The sequence below is a fragment of the Python bivittatus genome, unplaced genomic scaffold (assembly GCF_059951505.1).
Source record: "Python bivittatus isolate LINGU-HERP-01145 unplaced genomic scaffold, Pbiv_v1 ctg000330_np1212, whole genome shotgun sequence".
NCBI lineage: Eukaryota > Metazoa > Chordata > Lepidosauria > Squamata > Pythonidae > Python > Python bivittatus.
The window spans coordinates 39,657,356-39,678,949 of NW_028277058.1; positions in this window are offsets into that span (position 1 = coordinate 39,657,356).

The following is a 21,594-nucleotide window of genomic DNA, read 5'->3' on the forward strand; positions in this document are numbered from 1 at the left end:
AGTTCCATTTAGTTCAATGGGATTTACTCCAAGTAGATGGGCTTTGGAAGTTCAGGCTGCAGGCTCAATTTTGTCATATGTATGCTGGATAATCATAAATATCTACTGGGTTGGATTAGTTAAGACTTCTTTAGCCCTCTTATTTAAAATGTTACAAGTGTGCAATAAGATTCCAGTTTATGACCAATAGATTCAACTAAGGAAGAAAAAGATATACAGTTTGAGGAATAATCATATTTGCACAGCAATTCTGCCCTTAAATTCAAAATGAATCTCTAATACTCATTCTATCTTTCATCTTCATGGGACCTTCCATGGTACAGTTTGACTGGGGAAGGTTATTGCTCCTCAGATGTCTCTTCCCACAGTTTAAAATATCTGCAGTATTAATTTTCCCACCTGTCTTCAGAAAACTTACATAACCAACCTTAGAGGTTAGTTCTCTTTTCATCAGGGGCAATTTTTAGTAAAAGATTTTCCTTCCATTTGTAAATGCAGAAGAAAAAGAAAACTGTAGAGAAGATATTTCTGCACTACAATTTGGCTGGCTGAAGACAGCAGTATCTAGCATCCCAAGGCTATGATTAAGCACTGTTATACAAAATTAGCTTTGAGTAGGTCATGCTGCTTTGAATGGCAAGGTGAAACTGATGCTCATTAAGGTGAACTAGCAAACAGCCCAAATAGAAGGACTTTGAACAAGCTCAGCACTGTTTGTGCTTGTATGCAATCCAAATTGCTGGATCTCCTGCTGCTTTTGCCTTGGGCCTTTTTATTTTGCCATGAGCATTTATCCTGCCCATGCCTTCCTTACCTATGACTGTTGTTATTACAGCTTATACTGCTGCATTGCTGGGTTAAAGTTATTTTAAATATTTGACATACCTATTCTCCAGAATCTCTGGTAGGAAACTCCCCCCCCCCCGTGTAATTCCTTCCAAAACAACAACAACAAAAAATGGGTAAATTAACAGGAGGACAATGACTTAGCATAAGGCTACTCTGTCATTCAAAGAGAAAATAAAACACCTCCTTATCATAGGCCAAATGTAGCTGTTGTTGAAGCAGAGGTGATATGATGTATTTTGATAACCATGCCTTTCGGAATCTGGTACATTCTGGGTAAACTGACACTGAAAATCCCAGAGGAGGGTGTCTGATTGGAGAAGGCTGTGTTAGGGGTCTGGAGACAAGTTAGAAGAGATTAACAGGAAGAGTGAGGAACCCAGAAATCAAAATCTGTGAGGAAGTTGATCTGCCCTCCTAAAATGATCTATCCTATTTAAACATATTCAGCTTGGAGAATAGCAAAATCTGTTTTAGGATAAGTCCTGTTGATAAGTATTCTGGAATTTTTCTTACAGCTATTTCAGCTATCTTTCCTTTTAGTCTAGTCTGGAAATGAGGCAATTAAGAGTTTATATTAAATTTATGGAGGTTTGCATTTGGGGGATGGGGAATTTAAGGAGCCATAAGGATGTTTCAAGCCTTGCAAATGCTCACAGTTTATTTCCCATCTTAAAACTCATGAAGCCTCCTCCAGAATGAGCCCTTGTCATCCACTTTTAAGAGGGCAGACTTCGATCTGCTGCAAAAAGCCCGATGGGAGTTGAGGGCTCCTGTTCTGCCTCCTTAAAACCTGGCTTTGGTCCCAGGCCTGAGGTTAATGTGTTTGGAGAGGGCCTTGTCATGCATCTTTGAACAGTTGTTCTTGGTTTGGGCTGTCTTGTTTTGGTTTGTTTATGTTTTTAATTGTTTTAATCTAGTATTATATTTTGTAAGCCACCCAGAGTCCCCTGGAGTGGGTGGCTGTATTAAATTTAATAAAATAATAACATTAATAATAATTAATGGGCTGTCACAAAGATAATGGAGCAAACCTGTTTTCTCTTTCTTCAGAGGGTAGCATCTGAATGACTGAGTTCAAACTGCAAAACAAAGAGATTTCAACTACATGTTAGAAGGATGCATTTAAAAAAAAACACAATGTGGTTGTCTTGGTGCTTTTAAGCAATGTTGCTCCAAATGTTTTTTCTTTTTGTAGTCAACCAGAGCCAACCCTACCATTCATCAGTGAGAGGCAATGGCCTTTGAACATTTCACTCCACTGAGGCCTTGTGTTTCTCTAAGCTGATCTGCCTACAGGAAGATGCTATATTTTTATCGCCAAAGTTGAAGACCTTCTGTTGTCCTTTCCCTCAAGCAGCAAAGAGCTTTGGGACAGCTCTGTGATCAATTTAACCTATATTTTACTTGGAGTGGTTGAATTCATATTGTTCCATTAATTTCACTTTTTGAAGGAAATACAACTGCGGCAATCATACTGATGCCTGTCAACCTTGTAGTCATATGCAACCGAGAGGCATTCGTTAAGTACCTGGATACATATGAACAAAGTCTTTCTCTCCAGCCCATGGTTGTACATATTCATGCTGACTAAGATGAGTATTCTCATCTGACTTTCTGGAGCTAATATTCTAATTGTTGCTACTTTTAATAGTTCTTCGTGATGGGGAAAGTGTCCCATTGCACCTTCCCAGCTTAATTGTGGAGATTTGAAACTGGGTGCAAGAGCCTACAGTTGCTATGACAACTCCTATTCTCAATCTTGCTGGTACTCTCCCACACATATAAGCATGTGAGAGAAGGGAAAATGCAGATAGAGGAGAGATGACAATATAATTGGCCCACTTATTTTCTTCTTAACAATGACTATGGGAGTTCTTAGCTTCATCTATTCCACGGTTAATGTTTTTGTCCAGTACAAAAACAGAACCCATTATATGGTCTATTAGGAGTCTTGGGGAAATGCTTACAAGCACAGGAAGTGATGCTCAGCAGCGGAGCTGGTTGAAGAGAGAGTGTCTTGGAAAATTGATTGACAAGATTCCAGTCTAGGCAGGACAAAGGAGCACTAGAATTACAAGTATTTCAAGGTCCTGCTAGACAGTAAACTGAAGTTCCTAGGACTGAAGACTCCCAGAAGTGAGATTTACTGTAAGTTAGCCTTTTCCAACAAGGTGTCCACAAGAAAGTTTCAGACTTCAAATTCTCAGAATTCCTAATGAATAGGGCCAAAGAAGAGCCTTAGGTGAAAGGCACTAAAATTACTAGCATAACAAGGCCCTGCAGGGAAGGGAAGGGAAACAGAGATAGATCAGTTTAGTAATAACAGAGAGTGAAATAAAGCTTTCAGAAGTGAGCATGGCTAAAAAATTTGGGGAGCTGTAATCCCAGCCAACCTGGAGAGGGCCAGTTTGCAGAAGGCTACCCTAGTGCAGCCATGTAGGAAGAGAGTTATATTAGTCTATGGTAGCACCTTTTGCGACTAACAGAGTTTATTAAAAGGCACAAGTTCATAGAAGGTTATGCTGTTTAATAAAATGTGTTAGCATTGCAGAGAAAACCTGTGGGATAACCTTTCCCTTCTCAACCAGATTACAACTAGGTTGAAACCAGTCCATTTGTCTACTTCCTCGTGATATGGGCGTGTCTAAATTTGAAATATAAATAAATAAATAATAAAGCAGACTGACTGGTGGAAGTGGTTGTGAGTAGATCCTGAGACCGGTGGTATGACTATTTTGTAAATCTAATTTGCAAAGTTAGATGATAGATAAGTTTAGAATTTTATAATTATGTAAGTGTTATTTTTATTTTGATTGTAAATATATCATACTGTATATTGATTTCATTGCTTTTGTGTAGTTTTAACGGCAGTTTTGTTTTTTATTTGTTCATTTTTGAAAGTGTTGGACCATGCCCCAGTGCAGTATGACTTATTAATAACATTTCTGTTTGTTTGTTTGTTTAAAATTATTTAGATTTGGGCAATGGCTGACTCCAGAATTGTGTGTATGAATTTATGTATTCAACTTTTTAAACTAACAACTATTGAAATCTCTTGGGAATTTGAAAAAAAAAAAAAATCAAACCCAACTCACATCTTCCATTAGTAGACTCAAAACCTTTGTGTCAGTTGAACTGGGATGAAACAGAGCCACTGAGGTTGGCCCTACACATATTTGGGGGAAAATAAGACTTGCATAAATTTTATTTAAAAAAAACAAAAACAAAGGGGCCAATGAGACTGTGCCTGCTCATTGGTTAGATGCCACAGAAAGTTAGATGGTGGTTGGAATATGGACAACTAATATGAAGAAGCAGAATCTGGAATAGTTTGGTTTGTTCCAGAGAAAAGCATAGAGGGCTAATCAGCCAAAGCCTGAGAAAAAAAATTCTGGTGGCCCTCATTACCTCTTAGTTTTGTGGAATTTTGCAACAGAAAATGACACTCCTAACCATAATTATGAGAAACCTTTCGCTAGTGAATAAATTTGGAATGAAGAACCACAAGGTATGGTCACCGACCACTAGCACCAGTGCTAGAGCATGAACAGCCTTCTGAATCTGCATTGCGTGATGCTTATAATGTGTAGTACTAGGGAAAATAAAATAAAATAAAATAAAATAAAATAAAAGTAAATTACTGTCATTTGTATCCTGCTACAAAAGAGAAGAATTATTGACATGCAATGAAAAGAAATTCTGGAGCAAGCAGCAACAATTTTGCTTTTTTTAAAATAGCATCTGAAGTCAATTCTGCTTCTAAGAATAACAGTAATTAAAAACAAGACTGCAATGATGTAGTTCCATATTGGTCAATAATTTTGTACCTTGTATTCTATTTTGGACTGAGCTTCAGGCAAAAAGTGGCAACATACCCCTTTATTAATATTCTTACGACAAGCATTAAAAACTAATTTGTTCTGGCAGATCTTAGCTGCCATTTTAAATGGACTGTTTAATTAATGTTTCTGGAAGCTGGTGAAATTATGGATTATTATTTATTGTGAAAAGTTTTTATAGCTTTGTTGATTTGAGTTGTGGTTCTAATTAAACTCATAAGATTAATTTGTTGATTTGAGTTGTGGTTCTAATTAATCTCATAAGATCAAAGAGGTAGAACATTAATATTAAAAATAAATTAAATCTGCCAACCTAACCTTAAAACAGCCTTTCCCATCCTGGTGTCCTCCTGAGGGGCTGGGATCACAAGTGTCAGAAATCCTAGCAAATATGGCCAATGGGGATTTTGGAAGTTATGGTTGTAATACATGCAATGAACGCCAGGTTTTAGAAATCTATCCTAATTGTGTTGTGCAAAACATTTTTTTCTTGGAACTTGTGCTTGTTTTTATTATTTCCTTGGATAATTTTCACACGTATTCCATGTCATTGATACGGAGTGGGCTGAATTTGGATTTCTTCCTACACTTTATGGGTTTGTTCAACAGATTTTGCTGGATTTCGATCCTCAGTCAAAACTTTCCTCTTACAATGTTTGTCCCTGGGCATTTTGGCTACATAAAGCATCTTCATGGTGTTAATGCTTTTTTATTGTCAGATGAGAATCAGTGAGGGAAAGAACTTGGTGGGTTTAAACAGGGCTTTTCATAGGCATAAATGTGTATCAGTTAATCAGTCCAAACTTAATTATTTGTCCCAAAGTGATGGAAAGACCTGGGGTGGGGAAGCACAAATATTACTTAAGAAAGGGAAAGTGCCTGAGGAAACAAGTTTATATTCTAACATTGTGGTAATGAGATTAGGTAAAGTTAAGGGTACATCCACATCTTTAGAACCTTGTCAAGTACAGTGACTGCTTCTTTTTTCAGTACAGTGACACAGAATGAATTGTTCACTCTGATTAAAAGAGACCAATTCTTTTTAAATCTTATTTCTCATTCGGGCTACCATATCTAGTTCATATGTATATGGAACATTTAATTGCTGTAATGAGAATATTGAAGAAACAAATAGGCTGTTCATGAAGAAATATATGTTCATGAACTATGAACAGTTCATAAACATCCCACTTTGTAGCCTTAGGGAAACTTGGGAGGTGTTTGGGTAAGAGAAAAGAAGGTCTGATGTATGAATAATGTTGGTCCCTCTGAGATAACAATGAGAACTGAGTAGAAATTACTTTTTGAAATTCTCCATTAAATCTGTTGGCAGAGAAATTGGGAGGATGCATTTTGACATTTTCCAGGGGATGGAAGAATCCTTCAACAATTTCTCAATGGCAGGACTCTCCCTTAGCATTACTCCTGAAAACACTCAGTGACAAGTGTTCCCTTATGAATTCTTCCTGTGGGATTGAATACAAATGCTAGGAAGGCTGCAGACTTCCTGGAAAGAAAGATGATTATGTGGTGAAAAACAGGACATTCACACTACCCACTGACCATGTAACTAAATAAATGCAGGAACCGTAGCCATCTGTTTCATCAGAATGATGAAAGTTATGTAATGACATTACAACACAAGCTCCATCTTTTATACACATACATACAACATTGTGATGCACATTTCTCCATTCTCTCCCCACCTGGCCCAATTCTTATGGAAAATAACAACCCATCCATTTTAACCTTGATCAAATAAACCAACTTTGTATTATTTTCTATTTCTTCTGACAATCTTTAATCCTCACAGATAGTGTCCTAGCATGTGATTTATTTTGATGTTCTCTTTATCTCTTCTCTTAAAGTCATGGACAACTTTAACAAGTCCTTTGTGTAGATCCACTATAAAGAGAATATCCAAGTTGCTCTTCATATTCTCAGTATCTCTTCTCACAAAATTCTGACAACTTTAACAAGCCCCCTTTGTAAGTCCCATATAAAAAGATTCTCCATATCACTCTTCTGGTTTAGTAGTAGCATCCTTTTTAAAATGTTAGAATATCAACCAGTTTCATTTGTGTATCCAATATTTCATCTTTTTGTTTTAAATCCACATTAAGATCTATTTCAGTCTTATCTAATAAAACTTGTTCTTCTTCTGTGACACCGTCTAGTTTATCTATAATAACAGATATCTTTGAAATTATTTTCTGAATCCAATAATTATTCTTTTCCATTAGATCCATTGATGCATTTGTTTCCTTCTAGTTACCACCCTTCAAAATCATCTTTTCAGTTATTTTTGTTCCTTAATATAAACATGGAAAGTTTCCCAGGGGAAGGATTCAGTTAATTTCAGTCTTAATTCAAGTCCATCTGAGCCCTTAGTTCATTTAAAACTTTCTAAAATCAACACTCCAATCACCCTTTTGTTGAATATTCCAACCCCCCCCCCCCACAAAACCTTAAACTTGTAATTAAAACTTTTTTCTTAAAGGATTGAAGAAGACTTACTCAGTGAATATGATAAAACTTGCCATTCTGAAGGTTCTCAATCTTTAAAAAGCAATAAAAAAATTAAGTTCAAAGTGAACAAGAAGTGAGGTTCAGTCAAACTTAGAGCCAGTTTAGGCTATGCTGAGAGCTACAAGCTCAATGGAATTCCGTGACTCCCAGCCGTTTGCAAGCCGACTGCAAAAACCTTGGTTCCTGCCATTTACTTATAAAAAACAGCTGTCCAGAGTTTGTATGGGTGATCTAAGGATCTCTCCTTTCTCTGGAGAGATTTCAGCGGTCTGGATCCTGCATCCAGCCACCATTTTCAGCCATAATGACTTCTAGCTGTCCATGGGAAGTCAGTTCACCATTCCTCACCAGAAGTAATGCCCATTTGCTCAAATATTAATTGTGTTTGAAATTGGTTAGATATCATACTTATTGTGATTAATATAGAGACATTTAATAGTTAACTCAGTTCTGCACTAAAACTTGGGCAGAACCATATCTATCACTGAGCAGAACATAAATACTATGGAGAAGAAGTTGGACTCATTCTTTTCCTGTGGCTAGCATAATGTCTGTTTCCTATTTCGCATAAGTATATTCTTCAATAATAGCTGCACATCACAAGCTTTACTTTCTTTTAAAAAGATGTCTTATGAAGAAATCTCAGAAAGTAAGGTCTTTGCTTATTGACAGTTGTTGAGACTTAATAATTACAGGCAGATGGGAAATTTCTTAGTTGCCATAGCACTGCTACCATTTAGCTGAGGGATGTTGAAGCATCTGCACATACATTTATACACAGAATGAAGCGGGGTGGGGGGGGAGATTACAGATCTCTTTATTATTGGAGCCAACTGAGATTCCTCCCTCATCAGCTCAAGAAGTCCATAAGACCAGTGCAGTATGATCTAGTTGCAAATGCAAACAAATTCATGTTTATTTTGGCAGCATTGTTGCAGAAACCTTCCTGCATGGACATCAGCATCCAGATCTTGGCTGCCTTCATTACCTTGTGCTGTCCTCATTCTTTACTGTGCTCCTGCTGATAATACTGTGGATGGACCTTGAATTCTGTTAAATGATTACAAGTGGGAAACCATACTTAAGGATGTGGAGAACATACTTGGTGTCTCATCAGTAATCAGTATCGGCTCTAACACAGTTGAGATGTGAACTTTCCAACCAGCCTAGCTGCAACACAGGATCTCCCATTTTGGAAATTAATCACTATCCATGAGATTCTCACTGTTTCCTCTTTGGGACATGCCTAATATTGAAGCAGATCCCAGTGCAGCCTTTATTATGTCTGCCAGCATCTCTTCTGAGTCTGAGGTAGAGGTCTTTCCTGTTATTTCCTGCTTATCCATTTAACTCAGGGATTTGTTATATTTTGATAGCTTGGGCTGCACTTAATTGCTTATGAGGCATAAGAACTATAATGGTGGATGGGGTACAAAGTGAGATTGTGGCATGCCTATGGACACAGTAAAGATTCTACCTTTTTTCCTTTGTTTTTGGTGATGGTGGTGAGAATTTTTCTTTGTTCTTTTAAAAAACAGTTAAACTTACTTTAGGCATATAGTTTTCATATACTTCCATCTAAAAAAAATGGAAATGGAAAAGTGATCAGAGTTCACACCAGAGATCCAAAGTCTGGTGTGCTTTCCATGACAGGTCTCAGACATTACATGAGTTCCTTCTGTTTCTCCAACAATAGTGCTCTGAAGCACTGGTTCACTGGTATCTATCTGCACATGCAACTAGTGTAGTAACAATTAGGGCAAGCAATAACTACTCAGAGGACTGGTGAACCACTGATTCAGTAGTAGTTCAGTATCCAGTAAAACACTGGATCAAGAATCAAAATTGACACAAGTTCTGATAGTTTCCTTTGTAGCCCAAGTGACAGGAAGAAGGTAATACTGTGGAGTTTCTTTGTTTTTTAGGTGATCCACTAGTGAATGCATTTGACAGGATAATGTCAAGTATGAGAGGGAGACAATGGAGGGGGGCTCATAAAAAATATCTGTCACTTGAATCCACAGCTCTGCCCATGCAAAGGAAAGTGATTGGGGCTTGCTTTCCTGGCACCAGTTGGAAAGGTATAGCCACCAGTGGGGGAAGCCATCAATTGAGTTCCAGGGTAACCATAATCAGTATAGAAGATCTGGCCAGCATCATTGCCAAAGTGGAAGTGGATTGAAATCCAGACAATTTCCTAAGCCAGCTTCATTTCTAGCTGGTTTCAACACCAGCTTAAGACTATCATGTAGAAAAGCCTTAAATACAACCCCCCCCCCCGCAACCAGTGTTAAAATTAACCGACCTGAGTAGGTTGTGCTAATACAGCTGCAAAGTCTTTAACTGATCAGCTATGTTACATAATCTAGCCTATGTTCTTACATACTTATGATTTTATTGTTTATTTACAACTTTCATTACCTGTTTGTTATTATCATAAAGGAAGGTACAAATCAGACTCAAAATCATAAGACTAGGCCACACAGATGCCTTAAAAACTAGCAGATTAAATTCATAACTTCTTATGGAAAACATGTACTTTAACAATAGACCCTCATGTGTGTATCCTCCTTACCACTGGCACAGTACCTAGTGATTTCTATATGTTTTAGCAATGTGCTCTGATAGGCTACCTTTGTCCTCTCCTTTGGCACTAGGAACCATTTCCTTATTTCCATTTCCTTGGATGCCACAATGTTTGTTCTCTTGTTTGGTGAAAGCAGCATACTTGCTCTAGAATCCAGTCTTCAAAAGAAGGAAAACATCATTCAGATGAATTGCTTCCCTTGCTCCTTTGAGGGAAGCAGTGAATATGTCAGTGTCAGTCTCAAACAAATGTGCTAATTGGTACCACTGTGAAACTCTACCCCGCCCCCACAACCCAACCTCAGAATTTGCTCTTTTTCTTAGGCAAGGCAAGGCGAGGCAAGGAGAAATATAGATAATATGCTAAAACACAAATACAGGGAAGAGAGATGCGTGTGTACAAGCTTCATATTAAAATAGCTCCTCAAAAGGCTGACAAATAAGGCAATTACTTCAGGCAGCAGATGGCAAACTTCTCCATGCTGCTATGCCATTCAGTTGAGTGCCATTCCTTTCTCTGGGAGGACAAAAATGTTTGGGCCTGCCTGCACCTCAGAAATAGCCTGTTGTTCTCCATGTGTTGGTGGACATTGTCCTGTCCAGTGTTAGATCAGTTACAATCCCTCTTATTTGTGTACATGGAATTGGGAAGGGATTCTCTTGTCCTTTGCCTTTGGTAGCAAAATGTCTTGGATTAGCTCTGGCTGACACAACACCCGCTGCATTTAATTATGCAGAAGATCCACGACTGGCTCATTGGATATTTCACGTTTTAAATAAATGTGTGGTAGGATGACAGAGATGCTCATTTGAACACAGTGTCCAGTTTAACATGCCCCTTGGTTCTCCCCTCCCCCCCGGCCATCATCATTTAAGTGGGTGAAAATGGCACAGTATGGTCAGGCTTCCTAAAATGGGTCAGAGAATACAAAGTTACTACTCACCATGTGATGAAAAACTGTTGGTTTTTGTACAGATAAAAGGTTATGTACAAAGCCACTTATTTGTATAACATAAATATTAGGGAAGAACATGCCATCCAAGTACCCTTTAAAATAGCAAGGAAAAACACAAATATCAACAACAGTTAAAAATCAAAACACACACACATAGATGCACTCAAAGTTCTATGTACTTCTGGAGTTGTGTCCCAAACTTAGCACTCCAACAGTGTCACATAGCAACTCCTTTAGAAATCTAAAGCAGATTGTGACAAACTCTGGTGATCTCATTTAAACAAAAGATTCCTGTGAACATGCCTGTGGTGCTTGGACTATAGCACTGATTGTTCTACAAATAAGCAGCTTTCCTCTTGAGTAAGAATATATATATATATATATATATTCATATCTTTTGAATGGTTAAGGGAAAAAACAGCAACAAACAGCAAACAATTCAAAGGGGAAGCCTACCGAAAGCATCTCATTTTTCTCCTTTTAATATACAGCAAAGAACCTCACAGGATATCGCTTAAAGCCTCAGGTCAAAACATCAGTTCATTTCGCTTAAGACTGCCTATGCTTACTGAAGGGATTTCTACACATTGTAGGAAGCCATGATGCGGTTTGATTGATTAAGGCTTAATTTATTGTGTGACTCTACCATTGCAGCTTCCGAGCCATGGTTTACAGATTAGTGTATTGTAGGAACTCAGTCAAACAATCCAGAGCCACAACCAGCTATAGTCCTCCACGGTTCCAGTCTTTCACAGTCCTATCTGAAGTTGCTGGGGTTGGACCCCAGGGTTTTATTTATGTAAATCAAGCATTCTTTTCTTGAGTTATAGCCTTTCTACTTTTAAAACACAGTGCTTAGTCCCAGATCAGGACACGCTGTCTGATTTAAAGATTGACTTATAAATATTTTACCTTCTCCACTTAAATGTGGGTGTGGGAGGACCTACTTGGAACCAATAAAAGAAGCAGGAGTCAATGGATTGTTTGGAGTTCTGACATGACTACCATTCTTTTGTGTAATAGAATTTCCATACCTCTTTCTCTTACAACACTGCTGACATTGCTCTTACTTTCTTAGGAGCTATTCATGCCTTTTCAATCAATAGCCTTTTCTTCTATATTTCTTTTTTTCTACAAAGAAGAATGGTAAAAAAAACAATAAATAAGTAGTATAAATATACCCCTTCTCATCTCTGGGTGTTATGGTGAAGATTCATAATGTCATAGAAACTAAACTGATATTTTGCTCTGTGTACACAGAATAACTTTTCCTCAGGAAAAGCTAGGAAACAATTAAGAGTGGCACAGAGAAAGTGAAGCTATGAGGTGTATGAAACTGCTCATTTTCATTCCCTACTTCAGTTCATGGGCTGTATTCTTGGATATATTTTCTTCCCACTTCTAAAAATAAAACTTTCTATCTTCTCTCCTTCCTCCCTCTAGCTACTCTTGGGTCTTTATTGCCTGAGGTAAAAGTTCCAGATTGCCAAAACATGATGGCATAATGACATGATGGTCTATCAGTTATGTCCAGAGAGGCAGGTGGTGCAGAATGTGTCTTCTCTCAGATGGTATTATATGTGGTCATTGGATTTGTGTTCTCAAATTTAGCACTCCAAGAGTGTCATAAGGCAATCCCTTTAGAAATTAGAGAGACTTTCAAAAGCAAGTTATGACAAACCTTGATGATCTCATTTAAAAGAAAAAAAAAACCCACCAACATGCCTGTGATTCTTTTATCTTTTGGGTCTAAAAGCAGTTTGGCCCCCCTGAGGATGGAAATTAGAAGGGGAAGACTAAAGCAATGGTTGAGTGGAGAAGAACATTTTTCAATTTTTTCCCAATATACCTGCACTGAAAATTACCCCACTATTGACTTTATTTCAGTTCGAACATGAAAAAGCTTCAGCTTCCTATGTCTTTTTCCAAGGGCGACAACAATTTTAATAGGAAAAACATGCAGATTAAGGATTAATATGTAAATTAAGGATCAATGTAAGGATTAAGGATTAATCCCTTTTTGAGATTAAGAAGAGAATTTAGCATAAATGGCCTTTTGAAGTTCTACCCTCAAACTGTGGATGATGAAATTAGGTGAATGATTTCTCCAAGGAGAAAATCTCCAACAATATCTCAAGGGCAGGATTCCCCCTTAGCAATGATAGTAGCTCTTAAGAAAAAAAATAATAATCCTAGGATGATTGGGATTTAACTGAATCCCAGAAGCCAGAACAGCTCCAGAATCCTGGAAAGCCGATTGTACTTACAATGAAAGACAGGACGTTAACACACACCCTTGCCCACCTCATGACTAAATATATACAAGGACATCTTTCACCCATAAGAAGTCCTTCTACATTCTTTTCTCTTTTGAAAGAATTTCAAAAACAAATTATCTTTTATTAAATTGAGTGAGATCTCTTAGAGATAAAAGTGTCTCTAGCTCTTTGTTTTTTTTCTGCTTAGCACTGATTAAAAATACCTTTCCCTCAACTGAGTTGGTCTTCTGCTTTAATTGGTGATTGCACTGATTAAAAGTGGAGAAGGACTGAAAAGCCCATGATTGAAAAAGGATAAGTAATATTTGCTTAGAAACGTGAAAATGCAATAGCTTTAAAAATGTGATTTGAATTTTTAGTCACCCCCCCCCAGCACTTCCTCTGCTATTATCTGCTACTATATAGGAAAGTTAATCTGTTAACTGCTGTTGGAAGTGGGGACAATGCATTAGATGAATACATGAAGTTCAAACAGGCAATTGATTGCCGTTGTCGAAATTAAAAATCACATAAGAAATTTCGGACAAAAAATAGACTCTAATAAGCTGTTCTATAAGAAAATTGGGAGTTTTATTGAATACAGTTGTTAAAATTGTAGAAAGCCAGTGTCTAGCTAAAATTCTCTGCTTAAAAACAGAATGTGTAAGATTGTAAGCTTGTCTACTGAACTGCTCCTCAAGAGTATTGAAAGTAAAGAACTATTTGTACAAAAGCTTGGCCATTGTGACCTCATATTTCCTGTTATATAGAGAACAATAAAAATGATATATGGGTTTAATTAAAAAGAAACATTGTTCATGACTTCAGATTAATAATTTTTTGAACAAAACATGATCATTTGCAGTAAAAAAAAGTGCAGTTTTTCTCAGGTAAGGATACACTTTTTGAGACTGCTTGGAGATGACAGCTGGAACAAAGATGGTGACCCATTTGCTAGTAAGCACATCACTGGATTAGACCTCACCACTTCTGCTAACCCAAAACATATTTTTAATGTGTTGTGGAACAGAATTTTGAGGGAGAACTTGAGTGTTGCATCAAAATGCTCAAAAAGCCCTACAGAATGAATCTGCAAAAGAGATTTTCTTTATAAAAGAAAGCATGGGTAACAGGTGCTACCTCAAAGGCTTCAGTACACACTGGAGAAATCCACAGAATCTTTCATATGTAAATTATAGTTAGTGCCATGTCCTTCTAAGGAACATGGACCAGTAATTTGGAAATAACCCATAACGAAAGGCCAAAAGTCAGTAAAAATGAATCCTCCTGAGACGTGTTTCAGCTAGTTCAGAGAATGCTAATCTTTAATGGCAAATCTGTTTCACATGGAGTTTTGTTTACTTGTATGACAACCCTGTCACCTGTCATTTTATGAGCCATTGCCAAGTCATGTCACTGGCTGTTTTCTAGCTGGGTCCTTACATTATGCTTTCTAGCCAACAGAGCAAAAAGTAACATGGGAAACAGTCTTTAGCTTTTTTTACTGTACTTTTTTTCCACAGCACAAAAATAGTCATGTGCTTCAAATATAAATAAATATAAGGTCTTTCCTTCTCTAGCCAAGACTGCATCCTCCAGAGTCTCTGATCTTTCTTTGAAAGTAAGAGTGTAAATCTGGCTATTGTCATATGAAAATAAATAGAGGGCTTTGATTAATGGAACATCTGTGTTCTGTGTTGGTTTAATTCTTCAGTTTGGAGAAGGAGGAGAAATATCCCTGTTTCTGGATAATATTACACAGCAGGTCTATCTAGTAGACATATGCAGTAGGGGTGAACATGCTTTGGAACTTAGGCATGAGCACAACACTTCTGTGCTGATCATTAAAACAGTTTGTGTGTTTCAGGCTTCCCAAATGGTTGTTTTAAGAGTCTCCTTAATGATATAGCTGCTTAACTAAAAGTTGTTAAAGCTGCTCTTAAGCATTAAATGGGTGTGAAATAATCTATTTTCTTAATTATGGTTCAATTGATTGATTAATTGATTATGTGTCATCAAGTGACTTTTGATTCCTAGTGACCACATAGATTTCTCCATGATGATTTGTCCCTAATTTGGTCTTTCAGGTCTTCTTATGATGTACTCATCGCCGCAGTAATTGAGTCCATCCACTGTTCTGCTGATATTCTTTTTCTTCTCTTTCCTTCCACCTTTCCCAGCATTACAGCCTTCTCCAGAGAGTTAGATCTTCACATAATGTGTCCAAACTAGGGTAATTTGAGCCTGGTCATTTGTACCTCAAGTGAAAACAAGATAGGGTGATTCATCCTCTTTCCATGTATATTTGTGACAATATATATATATATATAAGATCCACATCTTAAAAAAAACCCACCCTAAAATAGTCCATAAAGGATTAAGTTTAGTATACAGTTTGGTTGGACTACCAAGAGATGTGCAAAGATAACTGCATTCTCATTCACATGTTTTCAGGAAGGTGAGTTCATATTAAAATCCAAATAAAATATAATGACTTTACATATGGCTACTACTTACCTACACATGGCTACTCACTTCAAACTCTATAGCCATTTCATTTTTGTTTTTGTTTGTTTGTTTGTTTGGACTTGCAGACAGTTAATATACCAAGATATTTGCTCTTTTTAAGGACCAAGATGTCTTCTAAACATAATGGATAATCCTAACCCAACCTAACTTGTATGTAGTTCATAAGGAGCTGGTAGTCCTTATGATATCATATTTGCCTTGAATATAGGTTGTGTCGTGTTTGGATTTTTGCACCTAAGGAAAATAAGTGTATTTCTTTGTTGACCAATATATATGCATGTCACTTCAGACAGAGAGAACTGTTTTATGATGTGAACTCATCACCTCCACCCCCTCACATCCACTTTCCTTTTCTCCAACTTCTGGTTCTCCACCTGAATAGTATTCAAAGGGTTAGGATGTAGGTTGAAAGGACAGGGAGCAGTACAGGAAGCTGTGGCATTTCATGGAACTACCAGGGGACACTTCACCTCCTGGAGATAAGATGCTGGAGCAGCTGTATAGCAGCCACAGAAATATACATGCCTTTGAATATATAGCCAGAGAGATATGTGCTTGGGGCTATATATGTTCCACTTTGGAATATAAAAATAAAAACAAAATTGTTCACCTGGAGTACAAAGACAGTAACTCATGTAAAAATGGGAATGATCTGTCCTTTTACCTCTACTTTCATCAGCTACAGAACAACTTCAGGGGTGATATTAGTGTAATCCCCAGCTAGATTGCTCAGAATCTAATTAGTTGTGTAGGGCCAATGATCCAAACTCAACATCAAATTCAACCATGGTGAAACAAAAATATATTTTTGTATATTTTTGTTTATACCCATGTTACCTTCTGTGTCAAGACTACTAGATTTGTGATCATGTTGTGAAGCTTCTTGGAGGCAAACCACATAGTTCTAAGGAACATGGACCAGTAATACAGATTCAGTAATGAAAATGATTTGCCTCCCAGAGATATCCATTTTTCACTCTCAACTCTGTCAATCTCCCCCCTTCTTCTTCTTCTTCTTCTTCTTCTTCTTCTTCTTCTTCTTCTTCTTCTTCTTCTTCTTCTTCTTCTTCTTCTTCTTCTTCTTCTTCTTCCTCTTCCTCTTCCTCTTCCTCTTCCTCTTCCTCTTCCTCTTTGCCTTCGAGTCAGTTTTTGACTCCCAGCAACTGCATGGAGTAGTCCCTGCACTTTTCTTGACAAGATTTCAGAAGTGGTTTGCCACTGCCTTCTTCCTAGGGCTGAAAGAGAGTGACTAGCCCAAAGTTATCCAACTGGCTTTATGCCTAAGGTTGGCCTAGAATTCACAGTCTCCTGGTTTCTAGCCTGTTGCTTTAACCACTACAGGTAGTCCTTGGCTTACAACCACAATTGGGACTGGAATTTCTGTTGCTAAGCAATGTGGTTGTTAATTGAGTTGAGCCTGATTTTACAACCTTTTTTGCCAAGGTCGTTAAGTGAATCATGCAGTTGTTAAGTGAATCTGGCTTCCCCCATTGACTTTGCCTGTCAGAAGCCAGCTGGGAAGGTTGCAAATGGCGATCATGTGATCCTGGAATGCTGCTGCTGTCATAAATACATGCCAGTTGCCAAGCGCCCGGATTTTGATCATGTGGCCACGGGGATGCTGCAGTGGTCTTAACTGTGAGGATCATACGTACTTTTTCAGGGTCGTAGTAACTTCAAACGGTCATTAAACAAATGGTTGTAAGTCAAGGACTACCTGTACCCCAAACTGTTAACCTCCCAAAATAGTCCACTGAAAATCAGTCATTTTGTCATCCAATTTCAGCATCATTTTGTCATCCAATTTCAGCATCAGCATCAGCATATTGGGATGCTGGCGGTAGGGTGTGTGTAAAAATGGACTAATAAGGTTGTCCATACCTGCATTACAACAATAGCTAATTGCATGCACAGCATTGTTGCTCAAATCCTTCTCTTTCTGCATCTCAGAGTTTCAAGATTTCAGTCGAATCTATGTCTTCAGTGTTGTTCTTTAAGATTTACTGAGAACCAAGAGGAAATAAATTGACAGATGGAAAAAGATGATAAAAAATGATTTTCTGAGTCCAGGCACAAGAGTGAGACAACCAAGAAGAGTATAGATATATTTCAATTCAATTTCTTGACACTTAAAAAGGAAGGAGAGGAAACTAGGCAGGAGGGAAGGGGTCCTTAGAAAACTTGCAGGTAAACATTTCAGGGATAAGAATGGCTGCCCCAGTAATCAAACATCAGAACTCTGTGGAAATCAATATAGAAACACCTTCATATCTGTTGCAAAAATATTAATGCCAGGATGATGAGTGAACCAAAATAATTTATGCCACTTTACCAAATTATGACTTATAGAACCATAACACAAAGATATCTACACAGATCATGCCAGTGTCAAATGTACCTGAATGCTGGAAGCAACATCAACCATTCTTCAGTCATAAGTCTGCTGAAGTCACTTGCAGGTTATAATACTAGTAGCTCCAGAAGTAATTTCACTGAAAATGCTGCTGTGCCAGAAAACATTATGACCCTTCCATTAATGCCAGTGCAATTACAGAAAAATTCACTGAATAATGGCATTGCATCCAATATCTTATAGCCAGGATGCCTGCCTGCCTACCCATCTCACCTCATGATTCAGGGTGTCATGGCAGTGCACATAGCCTCCCCCTATTCCTTCCCACAACAACCATGTGACATAGTCACAATAGACCCCAGCCTTGGACTAACTGATGTTGGTCCTATGAAATAATTCATTCTCTGTAGAATGGTAGGCTTCAACACTGTGATATTTTAAAGCCCTCTTTAAAACCTAATATTTTTATGATGATTGTCTCTTTCTCCTTTTAATACCTTGGTCCATTTTTTTCAATATTTTTATCAGGACTGGGCAAATGAGAAATGGCACTTCTGTGTATGAGTGTGTATGCGTTTAATGAAGCTGAAAGAAAGTCTCAAACTTCATGTAGTATTAATCACAAGTAATTCTACCCTACTGTTTCATTGTTGAACTAAATCAATTTTTGGCTGTCATTCTAACAAGAATTAGGGGTGATGGGGGTGAATTTAATACTTTTTTCTCTGTTAGTTTTCCACCTTTAAATTTATTCTTGCCATATGGTTATAGTTGGCCAAGAGGGTGATTTGAAGAAAGAAAAGATGTGAAAGAGGATTAAATATGATTAGCACTATATCTCCTTTGAGCCCAATATGCAATAAATTCCAATTGACCATATAAGGGTGAAAATAGTTTGTCTAAATGTAACTGGAGGACTTCCAAATATCTAGTTAATGTCTGTGTCTCTTCAAGGGCAGCCCTTGAGCAGTCTTTAAGGGTTACATGGGGCTGACCTTGGAGGCCACTTGGAAGATACAGCTGGTCCAAATTGCAACAGCATGGACACACCTTGATAGGCCCATGTACCATTGATGCTCCACAACTGGATTAGTTGTCTGTTTGCTTCTGGGTGCAATTCAAGATGTTGGTTAATTATGTAAGCTGCCCAGAATCATTTGGAACTCAGGTGGCCTTTTAAACCTAATAAAACAAATAATAAATAAATCCACCCATTTTTCTTACCTGTTTTGTATTTTTGTTGTAATCAGTACAAAGATTGCACAGTTGGGTTTCACATATGGTTATTTTTTAATCTGTTTCCTGAAAGTTGCTATGGCAGCAGTGTGCACCAAAAACTGGATAGCATCATCTTCCATAGTTCAATGAAAGTTTTCAGTCTGATTGTTCAGCTAATACCTACTGTCCAATTAATAACTGGATTTTTTAATCTCCCATGGTTGATATTTTTTTGTGTGTATTTTTAAAACCTTCTTACTGTATTGAGTATGTACGCTGCTCAGAGTCAGTCGTGACTGGAGCAGCATATAAACAGGGGAAAATAAATGAACAGATTTGCCTCATCACCTCCTTCATTCCATTCGGCATGGATTTTTGAATTAAGTATATTCTTATCAGACACACTGTTACTTGTCTCTGTAAAAAAAGGGTGTTTGATTTGATGAACCTTCTTTAATACCTTGCTGCTTACAGTCATGCAACATGTGTTTTCTAACAATGAGAACTTTCACGCTAGTTCTTTCCCTCTCCTAAAGTTACAACCTTTTTTTAATGGGCCATCTGCATGATGGCAGTAATGGAAACAGGCCCAACATCAACTCCTAGACTCACATGGACATATGGGGGCCACTGAGCTGGCATTGCTCATTATAACATCTTACATTTCTCCTTTTTAGAAACATAAATACCTTGACATATCCACATTACATATGCTTATCTCATGATTTTTCTTTAAGCTTGTCTTATTCTGTTTTATGACAGAATGATGTTTATTCCCAAGTAATGCTCATGATTACCCAAAAGAATACTTCTGTAAGTTTGGTAAGTCCAAGTTTCACTAAGAGTCTATTACAAACCATTTTCTATTCATTACCCCAAAACTGATGATCAGTTTGGGGCCAGATTATATTATCTGAATTTCTTTAATGTATGACTGCCAGTCTGATATATTTCACAGGTAAGGACATACATACATACACACAATCTGCACATACAGATTAAAGAGAAAACAGTTGTTGCCCAGGTTGCTTTCATCTAAGCTGGACTTTTGTCTCATTAGTTCTGGAAGAAACTTCCAGAACATTAGAAATAATGTACCAATTAACCACATGCATGCTACTTTAACAACCTGAAGGCTGCTCCATGTGCCACAATTCTAGCATTTTATGTTGCTATACCTCCAAGTGTTTTTTGAAGTTCCACTTGCATGCCTTTTAGACCAAGATATGCCACTTTACAAACTTGAATGCTAAGGGGCTTCAATCTCCAAATGAGATGCAAATATTGCAGAATGAAATACATACCTCATACTAAGCTGTAATGTGTTTTTGGTATGGCATCAAGCATGCAGCCAGCTACTGAAGTTTTTAAACCATGCTTTATGGCTGAGTATAATACGTGAACCAGACTGTCAGGATTTATTCCACAAACCATAATTCAGTTGAACCATGGCTCAAACAACTTTTTTGATATTAACAATTGCTCTCCAAGAGACTATCCACACTAAGGAAATTTTAATTAATCAAATATTTTCCTTAGCAAATTGTAGATGCACCACAGATTCTATCCAGTCACTTTTTATTCCATCATATTAACGATACTTTCCAGTGGTAAAGCCATGATCTAAGGATGTGGGAAGAGAGAGAGAAAACATGGTCCTCTCAAAACCTGCTAATCAATTCTCTGGCCATTCCTTGTTTTTTTCTGCTGCATCAGTGTCAGAAACAAATGGAACCTGTCAACCTCTCAGTTCTTTAAAAACATTTAGAATCAGTTCTTTAGAAACATTGAGCCAAACTTCCCAATGGATTGTATCTATTCTAAGGGTTTCATTTATAGAGAAAGTCTTCCGTATAGATCTTTCCCCGTCCCCATGTCTGAACTGGCATGAAAATTTTCTTGTGGGAAAAATGTACAATTCTATCATGATCAGCATACCCACTTGTATTATCCCTTTATGATGACAGATTTTTTTTGTAATGGAAATTGTAAGACAGCTATTGGAAAAAAGCCCAGGAACCAAAACTTTTTTTTCCTACATTTTATAGGAATGGAGAGATGGAGGACATCATGAGTCATTGTTGAAGTCCTGGTCCCTCTCCCCCACTTTCCATTCCTATCTTCATTTTAAAAGCTGGGTAGGTACCACTGTTCTCCCCCTTGCAGCCTTGTGGGGTTTTAGTTCTAGATTGCCATACCCAGAAGAGACAGTGTTTGTAGCAACTGCTTGACTTTATGGAACATTTATAGCACTTAGTAATTTTATATCAGTTTAAATGAGAATTCTTTCTTCCTTGGGCCAGTTTTACATAAGAAAAGTGAGACAGCTAATTCAAGTAGCTTTGAGTGTACAGTAAAATAATTAGTTCCTTTAATATATTATTATATCACATTAATGTGGGGGGGGGCAGGGAGGATTTTAATGCTTGGAGTGTATTGGATTTTCTACCTTAGTGTCAAAATGCTAATATCTGGGC